The 18,908-nt window shown below is 36.7% G+C and overlaps 1 long non-coding RNA gene across 2 annotated transcripts; it reads left to right on the top strand.

Annotated features, from left to right (window-relative positions):
- Nucleotides 1–202: 202 nt before the first annotated feature.
- LOC134564124 (uncharacterized) lies at nucleotides 203–17,615 on the top strand. 2 transcript variants are annotated; one of them, XR_010083477.1, is made up of 3 exons: nucleotides 203–381; nucleotides 11,215–11,383; nucleotides 13,840–17,615. It is a non-coding gene; the product is annotated as an uncharacterized LOC134564124 (long non-coding RNA). The 2 variants fall into 2 exon arrangements; XR_010083476.1 differs by having other exon boundaries at nucleotides 10,858–11,383.
- The last annotated feature ends 1,293 nt before the right edge of the window (nucleotides 17,616–18,908 follow it).

Raw genomic sequence — 18,908 nt, 5'->3', positions numbered from 1 at the left:
GAATAAGATGCCTTTCAGTTATCTATTAGACTGTAATTTCTAGCTTTTAAAGGCCAAGAACACCTAATGGCTAAAGGTGAATGGTGCATTCCATGATAGCAGTGGCTATGAGCCCATAATTTCATCATCATTTGAAAGCACAGGTATCAGATCTAATCTGTGCTATGAGTCAATAGGGCTTGGGGCAGTATCCATGTTTCAGCTACCTGGAAAAAACTGCCCTGTTATACCTGCAGCTGTGTGCTCAGAACTTACCTGTGACCCAGAAATCTGAGTGATATGATCAACAGGAGAAACCAGCTTTTTTAAGGCATATCTGAAAAGACAGTTTCACCACAGCTTCAAAAATGTTGCTACAGCAGGAAGAGACAGCAACCAAGGGTAAGTTGTCTAGTACATAGCAGTGACAGCAGCCTGGGAGGTTCTGTTTTAATGCACACACTGAGAAAAGGTTTGACCATGTTGCTGTATCATGTCACTGTGGGAGGACAGGGTTCGGTTGTTTGCATATTAGTATAGGTATTATATCAAAAATGGGTTAAAAAAATTAAATTGCTGTTAAGGGTATTAGAGCATACCTTTCACCATAGATTTTTTTTTATTAAAAAATGAATGTAACAAATGACGGGTGAGAAAAAATTATTTATCTGTGTCCAAATAACTGAAGTAAGAACTGCATATTGCATCCTCATGGGATCACAGAATCAAAGAGTGGTTAGAAGTAGAAGGGACCTTAAAGATCATGTAGTTCCAACATCCTTGCTGCAGGCAGGGACACTTTTCTCTAGCTAAGGCTGCACAGGGCTCCATCCAATCTGGCCTTGAACTCTTGCAGGGATTGGGCATTTGCAGCTTCTCTGGGTGTTCTTCTTCTATGTCAGGGCCTCAATTTTTCCCCCTTATATCTGGTCTAAACTGATTCTGTTTTAAACCTGTTTCAGTAAGCCATCCCCCTTGTCTTGTCACTACATGCTACTGTAAAAAGTCCATTTCCATCTTTCTTGTGGGCTCCCTTCAGGTACCAAAGGCTTCAATCAGGTCAGCCAGAAGCCTTCTCTTCTCTAGGCTGAACAACCCCACTTGTCTCAGTCTTCCCCCACAGGAGAGGTGCTCCATCCCTCCGATCCCCTTAGTGTCCCTCCTCTGCACTCTCTCCAACAGCTCCATGTCCTTCCTGTGCTGGCACCCCAGGGCTGGAGGCAGCTCTGCAGGTGGGGTCTGAGCAGAGCGGGGCAGAGGGGCAGAATCCCCTCCCTGCCCTGCTGCCCACGGGGCTTTGGATACAGCCAATATTTTTTGTTAGGACATAAAGGAATGACATTTTTCTTTCTCAGTTTTTAAAGCAATCTACACAGTGACTAGAAGTTCCCATAATATTCTACTTCAGGAAGCATTGACACTTATCTTTGGAACACGAGGGTCTGCTGTACGCCGTGATAATCTGTTTTATGGCAATTCTTTTATAACTATGTTTCATAACTGGTGTCTACAGTGAAATCAGTCATATATTTTTCTGTCCTAATACTTTAATGCTAAAAGTTCAGAGTTATTTGTTGTCAGTTTGATTCATTGGTTTAGATTTTTGGTTGTGGTTTTTGGGTTTTTTTTTTTTTGTGAATGGGATGTGAATTATATTTTAACTGGCTATAAGAACACCACTTTAAAAGTTATTATTTTGGAATTTGAAATCAGTAGTATGAGACCTCTCACACAACAGAATACCTTCAAAATTGATGTATTCATCTTGTTCAAATGAAACTAGCAGGTTCTTACCCTCAGCTGCATTTTGGGAAAGCACAGAGAAACTCTCACAAGAAACACAAAGGAATTCCTTGGCAAGAAAGAATCTTTTTCTTCTAAATGATGTCTTTCTAGCATTATCTCTTTCTGTTTGTGTTTCTTTCAGAGGGCTAAATGTGCCTCTATGACAGGAGTCATGCTGCAGAAAAAGCAGACATCCACTGCTGGTGGTACTTCTTGAAGTGGATGATCTGATTTGCTACTGCAAGCCCAGAGAAAAAGCTGAGACTCTGAGTCACCTCTGCTGCAATTTATTTGACAATTATTTATACACATTGAGCTGGCCCATTTGTTTACCCAGGGTTGGGCCATTACTATAAATAAGCTATTGCACTGTCTGTTTCGGCACTGCACAAACATTTCAAAAGCTGTATTTGTGCTTGTTAACAGGTATGGAAAAGCAGAGACTCATTCTTTAGCTGTCATTGCATGGTGCTCTAAGAGTTTAAACCAGTGATAAATTAGCCAGGGTCTCATTTGGAAAGTCCATAACACCTCTTTCCTTCTCGCCTCTCCTATCTCTCATTTCTTCTTCCAGAACTTGGCAGAATCTTTATCTCTGAAAATGCAGAAATTAACTTTTCTTTAATAGCTGATAGAAGTGTAAGTGCAGGAAAAGAAGAGTTAATTAGTACACTGGCCATGACTATCAAAGCACAGTCCTTAAAGGGCAGGCTGGCTGCAATTTTTGCTGCCCAGAAGGAAGCTGAGATGTCAGGCAGAGCACCAAATCTTCTCATCAGCAGCAAACATGGCATAATGACCCACAGCAGCCTACTGGCCTGATCCTTCAGGGCTTTTCATCTCTTCTCTGCCAGTTCCCTGACTCTGTACTCTTCTAATTTTTGTGTCAGAAAGTTTTGAGCTCAATCTTACCAACACTTGCTAACACTTACAGAAATATTGGTTTTGCTCCTTTAGTTGGATTCTCTTTTTGAGTGTGTACAAGCAGTAAGTCAGTAAAATATTGTAGAAAACATACGTTATGTTTTTACCTGAATAGAAATTACTTTTTTCACCAATACTAAAAAACAGTCATTATGCATTTCTACAAAGTCTGCAACAGTGTTTTTTAAATGCTATTTTAGCCCCTGTCTTTGGATTTCCCAAATTATGACTAGGGCTGCATTTAGCTTAATTTCTTCCTTTATACCAGTATTGGGTCAGCTAAATATTTTAGCCACAAGGAAGTAATTTTCTCCTATTTCAACATTCCATGTCTGCTGTCAGAAATGTCTTCAGCTTTCACTTGGCCTGAAACTGAAGGTGGGACTGAATAGTTTTATTCTAAGTTAGTCAGTGCAATTTCACAAGAGTTCTTTGGGCAGCTGCCAGAAGTGGCAAAATGTAAATATAAAAAGATCAATGCCACTGCCTGAAACATTGTTTTAGAGCTATGTTATTATGTTTGATACCAGTTTAAAAAAATCCTGAATATCTAAAGGCAATAAACCATAGTAAAGTGATTCAATGGAGTATACCAATGTCACTACCTTAATTCATATCATTTGACTCAGTGGCCAATGGCACCTTCAAGATAGATAATAAGCTGACTCAAATTCAGTACAGGAGAAACTTAGTATAGGTGTATATTTTACATATTTAATGCATTATTTTAGCATACATATTTAATGCATTATTTAGCATGAACTGGGATTTCTGGACTGTAGCTACATCATTTATTAGTGAGTTTAAGTAATTTATATTCTGAGTTCAAAAAACACAGTGAAACTTTGTACTACCAAGAATTCATCATTAGCAAACATAGGGCTCTAAATAAACACACTGGAAGTCTGAATTTGGCTAAATTTCTGAAATAATTTCTCCTTTAGATCCTAAAGCAGATCAATTAGAGCTCAGGGTCAGATCCAACGTGCTTTAAGCATTATGTTTACTTAACAGAATTGAAAGATTACCTATGGAAATACTATCTTTGGGGAATATTCCTGTTCAATTTAATAGTTCCCAGGACAGGCATTATAATGAGACCAGCAATAATTTTCTCCTCAGTACTCAGGCAATGTAGTTATTAAAACACTTTTCTGCTGCTCCGTGGCAAATTAAGCTTGTAGAAAGTTTTGTTCAGATGTTTGATATAAACTATTCAGCAAAACGAATATTTTACATTTATTATTGCCATTATTTCATTTGATATTTTGCATCCATTATTGTCATTGTTTCATTGATAGGTGTTACTTTGCTACAAACATATATTTTGCAAACATATAAACATCTGATTTCAGGGGGGCTAGTGGCAAGGGAAACCTTACTTTTTTATGTTGGCATTTGCATGAATGGAAATGTATTTTGTAAGTAGAGTGGCATCCATTCACAAACAGAATTTCTATACTCAATCATATCAGTAGCAAATGAGGAAAAATATGAAAATGGAAAACAAATACTAGATGTTATAAAAGTTTTCCAAATTTCACAGTCTAGAGTCTTTCACCTAGCTGTTATGTTTTCTTACCAATCTTTTAGCAAAATAAGACATTAATGTTTTAATTATGCAATAATTCATTGAGGAACCTTTACTGCCATCATAAATTGCTTCTGGTTGCTGGCAGGATTAGGAGACATTTAAGTTACTGGAAGGCAAGTTAGTTTTTGGATAAAAGGAAACTGTAAATGATGTATTGTTAAATTGCTTGCACTTTAAACAGTATTTCAGTCTAGAACTAGGCCACCATATTCTTGCACTTCATTTTGTTCCTCCAGCATCACACTCCTATATGTCTGCATTGCATGGACAAAAACAAATTCCCTATCTTTTCTATAAAATCCTCTCTGCTCCCATTCTAAGTTATGCTATCATTCTCACTTTCATCCAAAACTGCAAGGCAAGGATCATTTATTTATCTTCTATCCTTATGTTCATGTGTCTATTGACTCTGGTCAAAAAGAACTGTTAACATGACAATTTTGTGGCCTGTCAGATTGTTATCTTTATTTGAACAGCTATACTTAATTCTTCTTCTCTTCACAACCAAATGGAAAAAATATTCTTTTTTAATCAATATTTTTAAATAAATTGTGTATATTCCTTCTGTCTAAAGAAAAGTAAGGCATTAATAAATTTTTCAGTCATTATGTGAAGATTCTAAAACAATGCCTGTGCCATTTTCTCAGTCCTCACATAATGACGTGGTAGAATTTGATAAGAGAGTAAAAAAAGAGGCTAGAATAGTCTGCTTAAAAAGATACAGAGAATTCTGCTTGCCTTCCATAAGTCTAGATTTGAAATCTTGGAAGATTGCAAGTATACCTTGAATATTGCTGAGCTAATAAAAAAAGTACCAAGTAAAAGATAGTGTAAATACTAGGTTTATATTTACAATAATCTGTCTTGGAAACAACAAAAATGGAATTGCTAAGAATACTAATAATAGTTGAAAAAAGGAACGTCTGTTGTTAACATGTATTTCATTATTTTAGAACTGAAGTTCAAAATAGAGGATGCCATATATTTACATATACATTCATGTTAATTCTGTTCTTCCTTTTATGTGAATGAACTCCTGCAAATAGAGGCAGAAGAAGAGGTCCCAAGGATACCACTAGAATATACCAAAACCACTAAGGTGAATATTTCAGAATATACACCTTGCAGTATTGTAACAGAAGCTAACTTAATATTTATGACTCCCAAAGAAAGAAATACTTTAAATTTTAGAGTTAAATAATATTTTTCAAGATTTAAGATAAAATTAGAGAGAACAGTGAATCATCAAGTACAAAATGATGTCTGCATTACTGAAGAAGCTGCAGCTATGAAGATCTGTTGTAGGAATCCAATTCTTAGAGGTAGTAATTCAATAACTGAAGTACTAAGAATCATTCATTCCTTTGGAATGTGACTACATTATAAAGAGACAGACATTAATGCCAGGAATAAATTCTAAGTAATGCACTTAGACAATGTAAATGTAATATTAGAAAGATCTGTGTACATTGCAGTTGGACCCTCTGCAGAGTTCAGGATTTGATTGTCTGCCTTGTTAAGATCAACATCACAAGGGTAGTATCACAAGCAGAAGAACTACCTCCTTCTTTCCCTAGACATCTTTCCCACCTGTCTATCTATTAGAAATTTCCCATTTTATTCATTTGATGTCAATGTGATGAAGTCAGACTAGAGATCTGTAGCCACGCATTTACTCTAGTTTCCCGCCTGGGTGCCTTGATCTGTGTAAGGAGGTAAAGTCTCACATCACGCTTATTTACATCTAGCTGTTGGCTATTTAGTAATCATCATGAGATTTTAGTGCCCTACCTAATCCTGGGAGAATATGCTCCTTTTCCAAGAGCACTGACGAAGAATATTTGTAGGCATTTCCACCTTCAGTATTTCACAAGGCTCCATCTTGTTCTTATATTATTAGAACATTAATTTGTTAAAGGCCATTTGGACAGACATTTTGATACTCTTGGGTGATAATGTTCTGTCATAGAATGGATTACAGACAACCTTGCCCCTGGTAAGTCACAGCTGTGCTAACAACCAAAAACAGGCTTGCCCTTAATGGGTCACAGCTATATCCAATAAGGATGAGTGTGATAAAAGAGTGGGTTAGCTGGTTGGAGGAGGACTGACCAAACAGGAGAGGGTATTGTTGCTGTGAGGGGTCTGCTGTAAGGTCAGTTCCTACTGCTGGAGTCTGCAGTGAGAGTCTGCAAGGGAAGCCTATGGTGGGAGTCTGCTGCCGTCAGAGTCTGTGAGACAGAGTCTGTTGGCTGAGCTGTGAGGAAGAATAAACTGGGACCTGTTCAAGCTGCAACAATGTTCAAATCTACATCATTATTTATCAGCTCTTTCCCCTCATTGTTGCCTAGCAAAAATTGTCTGGTGTTTGAAGACCTCAGTCCAGGCAGGTAGTGAGTAAGTGAGCTTATGACAGCAAAAGTGGCTCTCTCTTTACTGAAGAAGAATACACAGAAGTTGGTCTTCATGTTTGTATATGGTTCTTGTCACACAAAAAAATTATTTGCAGGTAGCTGCCACAGACAGGAATAAATGGTGAAAAATATGCTTTTTGCCTTACTTCAGGAAAAAAAGCTGCTGAAGTTGTCAAGGTCATCAATATCTAAGTTAAAAATTAAATATAAATGTAATAATATCATGCATGGAATGATACAATGTGGATTATACATGCAAAATTCTGGAACATATTATTAAGAAAAATTACCTTCTTTTATCATATGGTTGCTCACATCTGTTGTTCTGGATTTGTCATTAAAACAGAGTTAGGAATAACCAATGCTTTGGCCATTTTTGAGCAGTGAAGAGTGACAAGGATTTCTTTTTTCTATTCTGCACTCCCCTCACTCAGTGAGCAGGCTGGGAATAGGCAAGAGACTGGGAGGGGATACAGCCAGGATAGCTGATGCCAGCTGGCCAAAATGATATTTAATACCTCATTAATGTCAGGCTTGGCAATGAGCACTGGAGGTAGAAGAAAGAAGGAGATACTTTTGGGTTCTGGGGTGTCCATCACTCAAAGAGTGGCAATGAGCACAGTCTGCCTGTGGGAGGTGATGAGGGATTGCCATTCTGTCACACCTGTTTTATCTTTCTGCTCTCTTGTCTTCACCTGTCAAATATTTTATCTTGATAGATCAACTTTTCTTGCTTTTATTCTTCCTATTCCCTTATGTGTTTCACTAGGCAAGAGAAGGAATAAGTGAGTAGCTGTGTGGATGCCATCTTCTGATTGAGGTTAAACCACCACACCCAGAAAAAATTTGGGAGATTTTTTTGTGAAGTAAAAAAAACAGGTCACATTACATTTCTGGAGCTGCTTTTAGCAGTTAGTCTTTCCTCTTTGCTTTAGTTTCAGTTCAGATTTCTTAAAGATTCTAGTGAAAAAAGAAAAATCCTAAATATAAATTTGCTTTGCAGGATAAAAGTTATTTAAAGATATTTTAGCAAAAATTAGTATTTGTTACAAAAACAAAAAGAAATTTATCACAATTTCATAATTCTCTTAGAAGAGCTTTGGTAGAAAAATGTAGCTGATTGTTAATTCATTACTGACTTTATTGGGGATTTTTTTTACTGCGTAACTGCTTTTCATTCTATTAATTTTTCCTTTTCATAGTACTAGTATAGAGTCTATCAGTATGCATATGCTTTAAAGTAGAAAATGAAAAGATGACTTAAAATAATAGCATAAATAGGAAAAAGCTTTTATTAAATTGAATGTTTCTATTATGTACTGAAATGAGCAACTGTAGTGCATAATCCATGCTAATATCATGTGTCTTATTACTTATTTTATGCTGTCAGCTATAAGATCTCATAATACTCACAAAACCACTACTTTACCATTTGCTAATCATCACATTCTGCAGAATCTACCAAGAATGTTTGCAAAAGGCATAGTTCTACCTTCTAATTGCCTGCTTTTGTCCCACAGGGTACTGTGTGGACCTGGACATGATGGGGATCATTAATGAACCTTATTTACTGTCTTTATTGAGTATAGACTATGTTTACAAAGTTAAAATGACAAAAAGAACATGTGAGTGAAACAGGAGATAATGATCTTTTCGTATTGAATACTAGGAGATTATGGAGTTTGAAAAAATTTACTCTTCCATATGACATCTCATTGTCTGCAGGTGCAGAACAAATGTGCTCTGCTTTTCTGCTGAGAGATCTTTTGTCTTACAGAAAACAATGTAATTGTTCTGGCATCATCCAAAATTCATTGTTTCCTGACTTACTGTCAGCAGGCTAGTGCATTATTCCATTTTTTTGTTTTGGATTTTGTTTAATACAATACCTTTAGATATGTGTTACCTAACGCTTAATTTATAAATATATCACACTTAGTAGATACCTGCCATTAATGAAAACACTCTAAGAAGTTTTCTGGGTATCTTCAGATTGTTTGTGTACTTGGAGAATATTCACTATTTTAAATCTAATTTTTCCTCTATGCAACCTCCTCTGAATACGAATGTCACTAAATTAAGGCTGATGCATTGATCTTGACACATCAGCTTCCTTTGGCAAAATTTAAAGATGTACCCCACACTTAAATTTTTCAGAGGTTATCCAGTTTTGTAACCTTGAACCCTCCCAAAGCAAATGTGTGGAAATAACGCAACTGGTCTCTTACAAACATACTTGTAGCACACTGCAAACCTCCTGCACCCTCTACCTCATTAACAGTACAGTATCCCATTTTCAGTTCAGAGGGAACAAATTCAGATTCTTAGCATCATTAGAGGGGAACCTGGAAGTGCAGAGAAGACTCCATTTGTGGGTGCCAAGGAGTGCTTAGAGAGTCTCTACTTGCTCTTGCTAACAAGCAGGTCTAGTTACAAGTAGGAAAGGAAGGAAGCTTTCTAAATTTGTATATGGAGGCTCCTCTAAATTGAGGGCTCCTTTTGCAAAAAGGAGCTGGGGCAAAAATTGTTCATTCTCAAAGACAATGTATATCAAGTTTCTTTTAACTTTCTGAAAATACTCTATGCTGTCTTTGGTTTTAATTATATGCAACAGACCTAGAATCCAGACTTTCTGGTACACAGGATAACTGTGAGAATATGGGCTAATCTTACATACTGGAAGAAATTTGGAGGAAAAAAAGGGAAGATGTTTCAAAGCAGCTACAAATCCTGCAAATTTACTAGCCTGTGTCTAGGCTGAAATTGGCTGCTGCACAAATGCAGAATATGAGCCAATCAAGTGGTTAAGAGTTTCTTAGGACACCTTGTGGGTTCATAGTTATTTGCAAAGCTGACCACATGAGACATGCAATATAATTTAAAAAAACCCAAACCAAACCATGCAATGTAATTTTAAAAGACTAACAACAATAACAACAAAGCAAACAAACAGAAAAAGAACATGGGTTCAAGAGAAAGAAACAGAAGACTTGAGAACAATAAATGGTGTTTTTCTTCTATACTGCACTAACATGGTATTTGGGCATTTACAGAGTATTCTTGCATCATGCTTTAAGATACATATGTATCAATAAAGAGATGTTCAAAGGTCAAGACAGTGTGACCTACTGTCCTGGGGTGACAGGACATTTTCATGCTTTGTATCCCAAATCGTGTGTTTCTGTTCCCAGTTTGTTTTGTCTCAGTTTATTCTCAGTTTGTTTTGTCTATAGCTGAGCCCCTCCCCCGGCTGCTTGCTTTTGGCTTGCTTGCTGCTAGCTTTAGGCTGCTTTGCTGGCTTTGCTCTCTTGCTTTCTGCTTTTTTGCTTGCTTTTTGCCGTTTTTCTGCTTTTGTTTTTCCCCTTCTTTCCTTCCTCCCCTTCCCTGAAGACATTGGACCTGCTTCAGGCCCTGATTCGGGAACGTCAAGGGAACCCCCCGGAGTCTGCACCTGAGAGAAGCTTTGGCACCCTCCCCAGCAGAGACTGCTCACCCTTTCTTGGACTGTTGAAAACACTTGTTGTCATCTCGGACTGTTTTTCTTGTGTTGGGGAGTGTTTTTTTGTTGTTTCTTAATAAACAAGTTTTTTCCACTGATTAACATTTCATGACTATTTTCAACCTTTTAAGGCATTTTTCTTTTCAGCATAGACAAAAGAAGGCAAAACTATTCAGTATGGCTACATATTGGATCCTGAATTTGAAAAACCTACTGACAAATACATTCTTTCCTTCCTCATGGTGACTGTAGTACCACAAGGCAGATAGTCCAGCTATTAAGTTTTCATTATTCAGTTTTCATTTACACAGTTTAGCTATTGAGACTAACATGGAAATTTAGATAGAATATTCTACTGTTCATATCCTAGGAACAAAAGGAACACTGGGTGTTCAGACCCATTTGAGCAGTCTCATGGTCTATCAGAACCTGCTTTAAAATTCCTGGAAGATGGGATAATATAGTATGTTTTGAAGTGTTTTAACCTGATTAGAAAATTGCATATTGACATTCTCCGTATTAGAACAATGTATAACCATCTATGTAGGAAGCATTTATGCAGTTCAGTGAAAACAAAGACCTGCAATAGTCTTTGAATTAACTGCTGTGTGTTTCAGGGAATTGCAGATCATAAGTTCACACTGTGCTACTTGTTTTTGCAGAGAAGGAGAACCAAGACGACCATTGATTTTCACAATGATGGAGCAGTCCATGAAATTACAGAAAGGAGAGTCCTGTGCCTCATGGGGCCTTGTGAATAAAGATATAAAGTGTGTTGATCTTGTTAGGGAAGTATGATCTGACCGGAAGAAATATGAACATGTTGTCCCCACCTTGCCCCTACCATGTACCCTTGGCTGTATCAATGTTTCCACTGGTTTTCTTTCACAAGTTTCTGGTATTAACAAAAAAATGTTGATGGAGCTCAGAGGGACTGTATATTACCCTCATCTCACAACATTCCCTCAAGATTTTTGAGAAGAATGAACATAATGCAGAGCTTTTCTCTTCTACTACAGCTCTGGAATAGCAGAAGACAATTCTAAAGAGGCTAGGGGATGAGCTGATATTGAAACTGGATTAAAGAAGAACAGACAAGATTAAAAAGATGGAAATGCATAGACAAAGAGTGTGACAAGTCTGCCCCCAGAAGGACCAAGCTTTCTGTACTCCTCTTGTAACTATTCTGTAGGTAATCCTCAATATGATATTCTTCCATAAATTTACTTTTGAAGAAAATACTCTAGTCTAGGATAAGGTCTCTGAGTCTCATATGTTCCCTGACACTCTTAAAGGAAATGCACATTATTTGACTACCTTCTCTTTTGCCAGAGAAGGTAATTATTGCAGGAATATGACTAAATATGACTAATTACCTTATTATTGCAGGAATATGACTAAAATAATAGATAATAAAAGCATCAGGTAGGAATTTTGACAATGTGGTGACACAGTGGGACATGCATTCCATTTTGGGATGTCTGTGAATCACAGATAGAAGGTCAATTTCATTGCATACTAAAAATGTTTCAAATCATTTCATGGTGGCAATTAGACAGCACTGCAAATTGCGCTGGTCAAACCATGCCACAGATGAGATGACCAATCTGACATGAAACTTTCTGAAAAAAAAAAATCAGGTTAATTCTTATATAAAACTGGAAGTCAAAGAGCACTAGAAGTTACGAGCAAAGACAAGTAATTCTACTGAGTATCAAACCCCTGTCTCTGCAAGTTTTGTGTTATCACAGTGATGCCAACACCACACAGTCTTTCCATAATTTTTCTTTTAACTTAAAATTTTCAAAGACTAAACATAGTTTCATAAATTTAACAATTTTCTTTATATTTCCTGGTTAAATTTGATCATAATATGTATTGCAAACTGTTCTTTTTTAGAAGATTTCTTAAATTATGGTTTAAGGTAAAATTTCTCAGCTGTAGAACTGAGTTAGACTCTGAGCTGTAACAGAATGGCATGTACACAGTGGTAGAGAAAAGACAAAAAAAAACGGTGTGGAAAATTATACAAGATGTGACAAAGACTTTAGGTTCATTGTTTTTGTATTTTCTCTATGTGCCACAAGATGGCACCAATTCGTTTTTAATGGACAGAGACTACCTGCTAAAGAATTATTTTTGTAGTCCACAGGTTTGGGTAAATCATTAAAAGGAAGAAGTTGTACATGTTTTCCTAATAAGATGCAAAAGCTTTCAAAATACATTCTATATTTACCCATGTAATGGTAAGAAAATTATTAGTTAAATAAAATATTCTGAGAGCTCTGTATGTAAACTGATTCTAAAAATGTGAGCAGAAGAACCTGATGTTGAAATTTATGAGACCTACCCTGATTCAATAGCAGGTATTGCCCGAGCAAATAAGGTACTGGATATGGCTAAACATTCAAAGGAAAATGTGGAGCAGAAGGTACTGTCACAACATACCATCCTACTCCACAGAAAGTTTATCACAGTTTTCAAAAAGTGGCTTAAACTAAGGAGATTGAATGTGGTTCCAGATTTTCTAAAGCTGTGTGTTTGGACTCTGAGTTTTGTATTAGGAAAGTTTCTCTGGCTTATCTTCACTGTATTTTTCCTTCACAAATTCTTTAAATTGGTCTTTCTTAGGCTTTCAAAGACCAGGAACAATAGATACAAAGGAAAGCTTTTGAAAGCACTATCTGTCACAAAGGCCATTTCTCTGAAGGGTATATTAGAAAAGCAGGAATCGAGATGTAACCATGTAAGAAATAGCAAGAAAACAGTTAAAAGCTGAGAAGGAGGAAGTAAATGCAAATAAAGAGAGGAGAAGTGAAAGAAGTCTTGGAGTAACAGAAACTATTTCAGTTGATTTAAATAATTGTATTGATATTTTAGAGTTTATCCAAACCTTGAGACTTGGGGTGTCCCTCTCATAACACCCAAGTTGTATTTTTCCAACTGCTGCAAAATATTGCCAGGAACTGACCATCCATGGCAGGTCTTTACTCAGCCTACAAAGATATAACAGAGAAACTATAATCTGTAACTGAGAAATAAGATGCAGAATCATTACTCTTAGTCTAAAAAGGAAGCCCTCTAGAAATATCTTTATAAACTTTAAGGAGCATATTTTTGGGGGATAGGAAAAATTGTTATTGTTAATAATGAAAGCAGATACCCAATGCCTGTTTTCAGAACAGTGTATTTCAGTGTATTTCAGAACAACCATCTCATTAATATCCTTTAAAAGAGCTTTTGCAATCTATCCTTTGCTAGAACTTTTACAAAGCTATAATATTGGGATGTTCTGCTTCTCTTCTCCCTATCTGTGTGGGACAGTGACTCTGGATTTTTCATCCTATCAACTGCATCAATGAAGACTGAGCATATCTCATATAATAGCCAGTATTTCTTTTTTAGTATAGAAATGAAAGGAGTTCTTGGACTGTCACCAAGTATCTGAGAGCTCCTAATTGTCTTACATCTTAGACAAAATTAGGAATTACCAAGAATTGCACCATACTCCTTATAGATGTTTTCATTGTTTACAGGTATAGTTTTTATAGTCATTATTATCATCATCATTGCTGTCATTGTAATTGTTGTGGTTATTGTTGTTGTTATTGCTAAAATTATTCTGTGCCTTTGTTCAATCTCAGGTTATGCCGAAGACTGAGATTAATGACTGCAAAGCGGCTGCGGTTTGAGAAGCCTGTAGTTCTAAAATCCAGCACCACCCCTTGCTTTGGATATTACAGATAAAACACAGGAGAGACTTCAAATAACAGATTTATTTGCTGCACAGTATCTCAGTAGAAGCCCTCAAAAGCAGTATCCTGGATAAGAGGATAAAATGGCTCATGCTGCAGAAAGAGAATATTTTTAGCTCATCTTTGGACGTCTACTGAGGGGAAAAAAGGCTCAGCATGAGAAGCAGGAGAAAACAACAAAACCCAGGAGACTGACCAAAGATTCAGAAGGCTTCTGACGCCAGTGACTAACATAACTGAGTCATTTTCAGATGAACTAATGGACATATCTTCTATATTTAGACAACTTTATATACTAAATGACAACACATTTATTAACTGAATGTTCAGGCACTTACAAGTATCTCTGCATGAGTAAGCAAATTTATCTCTTATAATTTTTTGTATCTTTGCAAACATATAAATATAGCATTTCAGCACTAGAATTTATGTTTCTTTCAGGAAGTGACAAGGCATTCTAACTGAGAATCAGAGACAGAACAAGAGATGGAAATTGATGGCTGAGGATGTCCTGGATTCATCTGGAAGAGAATTAATTTCTTCCTAGTAGCTGGTGGTTTGGATTCAATATGAGAATAATGTTAATTATGGAATGACGTTTTGGCTGTTGCTAAGTAGTGCTAAGGACTTGTCAGCATCTCATTCTCTGCCAATGAGAAGCTGCACATGAAGCCAGCAGGAAAAACAGCCAGGACAGGTGACCTGAACTGGCCAAAGGGATATTAAAATCACGGAATATCATGCCCAGTATACGAAATGGGGGAGTTACCCAGGAGAGGGGGTCATGTAAGGACTTAAAGAGCTCAGTTCCCTCTCTCAAAAGGCCACAGGAGGAACCTTCCATAAGATAAGCCACCACAACAAGAACTTAAGGAATTTGCAAGAGGAAGGTGCTAATTCCAGGCCTGGCAGACGTGAGGTCTGGTTAGCACATCCTAGTTAATGCATCCAGACAAATATTCCCACTCTGGTAGTCTATGGGAAGGAAAGCAACTGCTCATATATTTATCACTCCAAGTTGTGGTAACAGCATGTACCACTACCCCGTGGATTCCCAGAACACGCACTGTACAAAGGTGGTACCCCAGAAGAACAACTCTGAGACCCCCAACATCCAAAAGCATAGTGTGAAAAGGGACCAGCAGGGCACAGCTGGATCCACAGGTGGTGACTATCTTTTGCTGATCTCTCTCTCCCTTCCCTGCACCAGGTTGTTTGGGTGGTTTTTTTTTGGTTGGTTGGTTGGTTTTTTCTCTTTTTTTCTGTCTCTCTACCTCAAATTTACTGTTAATTAAGTCTGTATCATTGAGCATACTGTCTCATTTGCATCTTTCTTCAGCCAGAGACATCTTTCACTAATCCATATATAACACACTGATGGAGATGCAGAGATGGGCTGGACATCAGTGAGTGGGTGATGTGCAATCATATTGTGCATTGCTTGTTTCTTTTTTTACTATCATTACTGTTATATTTTATTTTATGTCAATTTTTAAACCCTTCTTATCTCAATTTTCTTCTCCACTCCACTGTATGCTGCTTAGCTGCCAGCTGGTCTTAAACCACAACAGACATTTATACCTAATTTTTGAATGGAAAACATCTTGGGCTGAGCATCTTTTCTGAAATAAATCAGTGCTAAAGATTATGTAAATAGTTTTTCTGTTTGGAAATATTTTTCATTGATCTTGAATGGTAACACATTTCATAACTATCATAAGATTTAGAATAAGTAGGATCGTTTATATTACGAGTAACAACTATTTTTGACTAGTGGGTCAGAACAAATGTAGTTACTTAGATCATGTAATCTCCCATACCACCAAATCTGCAATATGTATAGTCTTTGCTGGTTTGTTTAACATGACAAGGACATAACAGTCAGTTTGAGTCCCAGTGGAAACAGAAAAGCTAATTGTATGTCTTTTAATCAGGTACTTGACAGAATGAAATGCTTTTGTTCTGTGTAGGTGAGTGATATTGAGAGATTGGTATTCTGACAAAATATGTTGTACTGCCTAAAGTGATATAAAAATGAGAAACCAGTAACAAACATTGTTATTCTATTTGGACAGCAAATCCAGTTCCTCTCAATTGGATTTTGTTATTGTCCTTGTGAAGTTGGCAAAAGTATTTCCAGTGCTTTGGGTAAAACAAAGATTGGATCCACCATGATAGTGAAGTGTGACACAGACAGAAGTTTTGATATACAGAGGCTGCTGCTTTGAATTACAGGATCATTCACACAGTTCAGCTTGAAAATAGGACAGACACAGCATTTACCTTTGGAGTACATGCAATATTTTAATTAAGGGATAATGTAATTACTATACCTTCCTGTTCCAGGATAACAGTCTTCTGCTGCTGGATGAAAGCCAAGAAAGCCAAACAGTTAATGAACATAAACACTGACCTGTAAATGTTTCCAAAGACTGGAAATTTGTGCTTGGGATATAATTTCATTTTAATTGTTTCTGAAGGAGTAGGTAGATAAAAAATGAAATAAATCATTGAACATCCGTACATCACAGTGACAATTTTTTGCTAATCAAACTATGCTTACAGGAAACTCCTCCATATGCTATTTGCTGCAAAGACCGGCTTCTCTACTTAAAATAGCATTAAGATGTTCTGACACTGGACATGAAGATATCCTGAATGCTGCCTTTCTTTGCCAAAGATGATGTCATTTTTCTAGTGTTATCAGCTCTGATCTACACCTTTGCAGCAGAGCTGCATACAGATTCTCCCCATCTGCTTTAATTATTTCAAATTATTCTTATGGATCTGCTTTATTATTTGTGGAGGGCTAATGCTTAAGAGGTTTCAATGTAAATATGGACCCAATTGTGTTACAGATACATCCTAGTAAGATTCCAGAGTCTCTATATAGTTCAACAGTTTGCTAAATATTTGTGTTTCCATATGACTTACAGCTATTTGTATTGCAATTTTTCTACTGAAACAAATATCTTCATTTAAATCATAGATAAGCCTGGTATTCAAGAATCTGGCTGTTAGTTACAGATAATATTACAAAATCATCTTGTCTGAATAATAAAGTTTTACAACTGCCATAAAAGAAAGCAATAGAGAAGAGAACAAACAGCTCTTCACAGGCATACAAAGAACTGGGGTGAAGAAGACAGATATAGTTTGGTCTGCTGATCTGTTCCTGCCAATCACATTTTTCTCCTAAAGTATATGCATAAAAAATAGGTATCTACCTCTCTTAGGCCTTCTACAAAAATCACTAAGGCTTCATATTTTCTGTAAATGTCAGTGGCAATAGCCTGGCATTAAACAATACTTTGAAAGGATTGAAACAGAAAGACTTTAATGTGGCTGTAAGGGAAGCACATGCTGCCTCACTGGGAAAAATTTCCTGAGCAGAGGGTGTGCAAGACTGTGGAACAACCTCTCTACGGAAATGATGTTGCATTATTTACCTTAGTGCTGCCAATTAAACTGAACAGATCTCTGATAAAGATATCTATGTGAAGCTAGCTTTTTGGGAAAAGTGCTGATCATTTGATTATGAATTCAGTGTGAGTTCTGCAGCCTGTGGTGGGGCCAGGTTCACATCTTTAGTACATAAGACTTATCAATCCCAATTTTAAGGGTAAACAGTAGATTGCATAAACTGAAAATGGGACTTTCCTGGGTTTTACCCATTTGCATTGTATTAATGGTTCCTACTGCCAGAAATCCTTGTGTAACGTGAATAAAGTTTCACTTTGAAATTTTTACTTCAAATAAACTGATGCTTATTAATGCATGTTATTCAATTTGAAAGTACTGAACTGGTTTCTAATAGCTTTCAAAATAATTTTGCAGCCTTCTTCTTCTAGTAGTCTTATAAATTTAGTAAATTTCAGTATTTGGAAGCAAAAAACCAAATAGCTGGAAGTAATATTTTTATGATCACTTTAAAAGACACAAATGAGATTTCCAGCAATCTACTAGCCTTGATTTTTCACTTGCACTCTGACCTTTTCCATCATACTGACGGTACAAAAGCCCTTTAAAATGGAAATAACCCAGTGGTTCAAGAGGTTCTTGATGTACACGAAAATCAGATTCAGTGAGTAGAAAGAGTGCTGAGGAAAATTAACCCTGTAGTGAAGAAAGTGAAATGCTTTCTCCTGAAATAAATGCTAATTACATACAGTAGAGAAAGTTCAAATGAGACCCTGAATCTCAGTGCACAGGAAGTCAAATGTGAACACAGGAAAGGTATCACTGCACATGTTATTCTAAAACAGACAAGAAGTCCCCTGCATCCTACTCACATTATTGATTTTAAGGCTGCAGACTTATTTTTTGCGGGGCAGGGGGGCTTGGTGGTTTGGGGTTTTATTTTGTTTATTTGTTTGGTTTTTGTGGTGGTTTTTGTTTTGGTTTTGTTTGTTTGGGGGTTTTGTTTTGTTTTGTTCCATACTTTATATGGTGATTTTTTCTTTTCGCAGAAGATCAAAATTTTGTTCTGAATCATGTCTGAAAGAGCTTGGACTACCATCCTTAGAGTATTCAAGTCACTGAGGCATTAAATGCATTCCTGACTGCAGTGCTCACATAATTGTAGCATACCAGACAAACTAACCCAGGAAACTCATAGTAAATTCAAGATGACACTTGTTTTTTTCTTTCCATGAAAAGTCAGACCATAAAGCAAGCAGCAGGTGTTATTACTTCTTTCTGTGTTCACTGACTTTTGGGGCAAAAGTGCAGTGCAGGATTAAGAAAAATGTTCCATGAACTTTGTCAAGAGACTAAAGATTAATCAGCAAGAAAGACCAGTTTGAAAACAGACAAAAATGCCAGTAATTTCTTAAGGAACTGTTATAGTCAGGCAAACTACTTTATTTGTTGCAAATAAATTCGCTGTCTTACATCTGAATTTGAATTGTTCTATTCACTTTAGTCAATATGCTTCAAATATCAGAAGGAAGCAGTAC

Source organism: Prinia subflava, chromosome Z, assembly GCF_021018805.1.
Source record: "Prinia subflava isolate CZ2003 ecotype Zambia chromosome Z, Cam_Psub_1.2, whole genome shotgun sequence".
NCBI classification, from domain to species: domain Eukaryota; kingdom Metazoa; phylum Chordata; class Aves; order Passeriformes; family Cisticolidae; genus Prinia; species Prinia subflava.
Note: the sequence above shows the minus strand (reverse complement) of the source record. Positions and strands in the feature narration are given on the sequence as shown.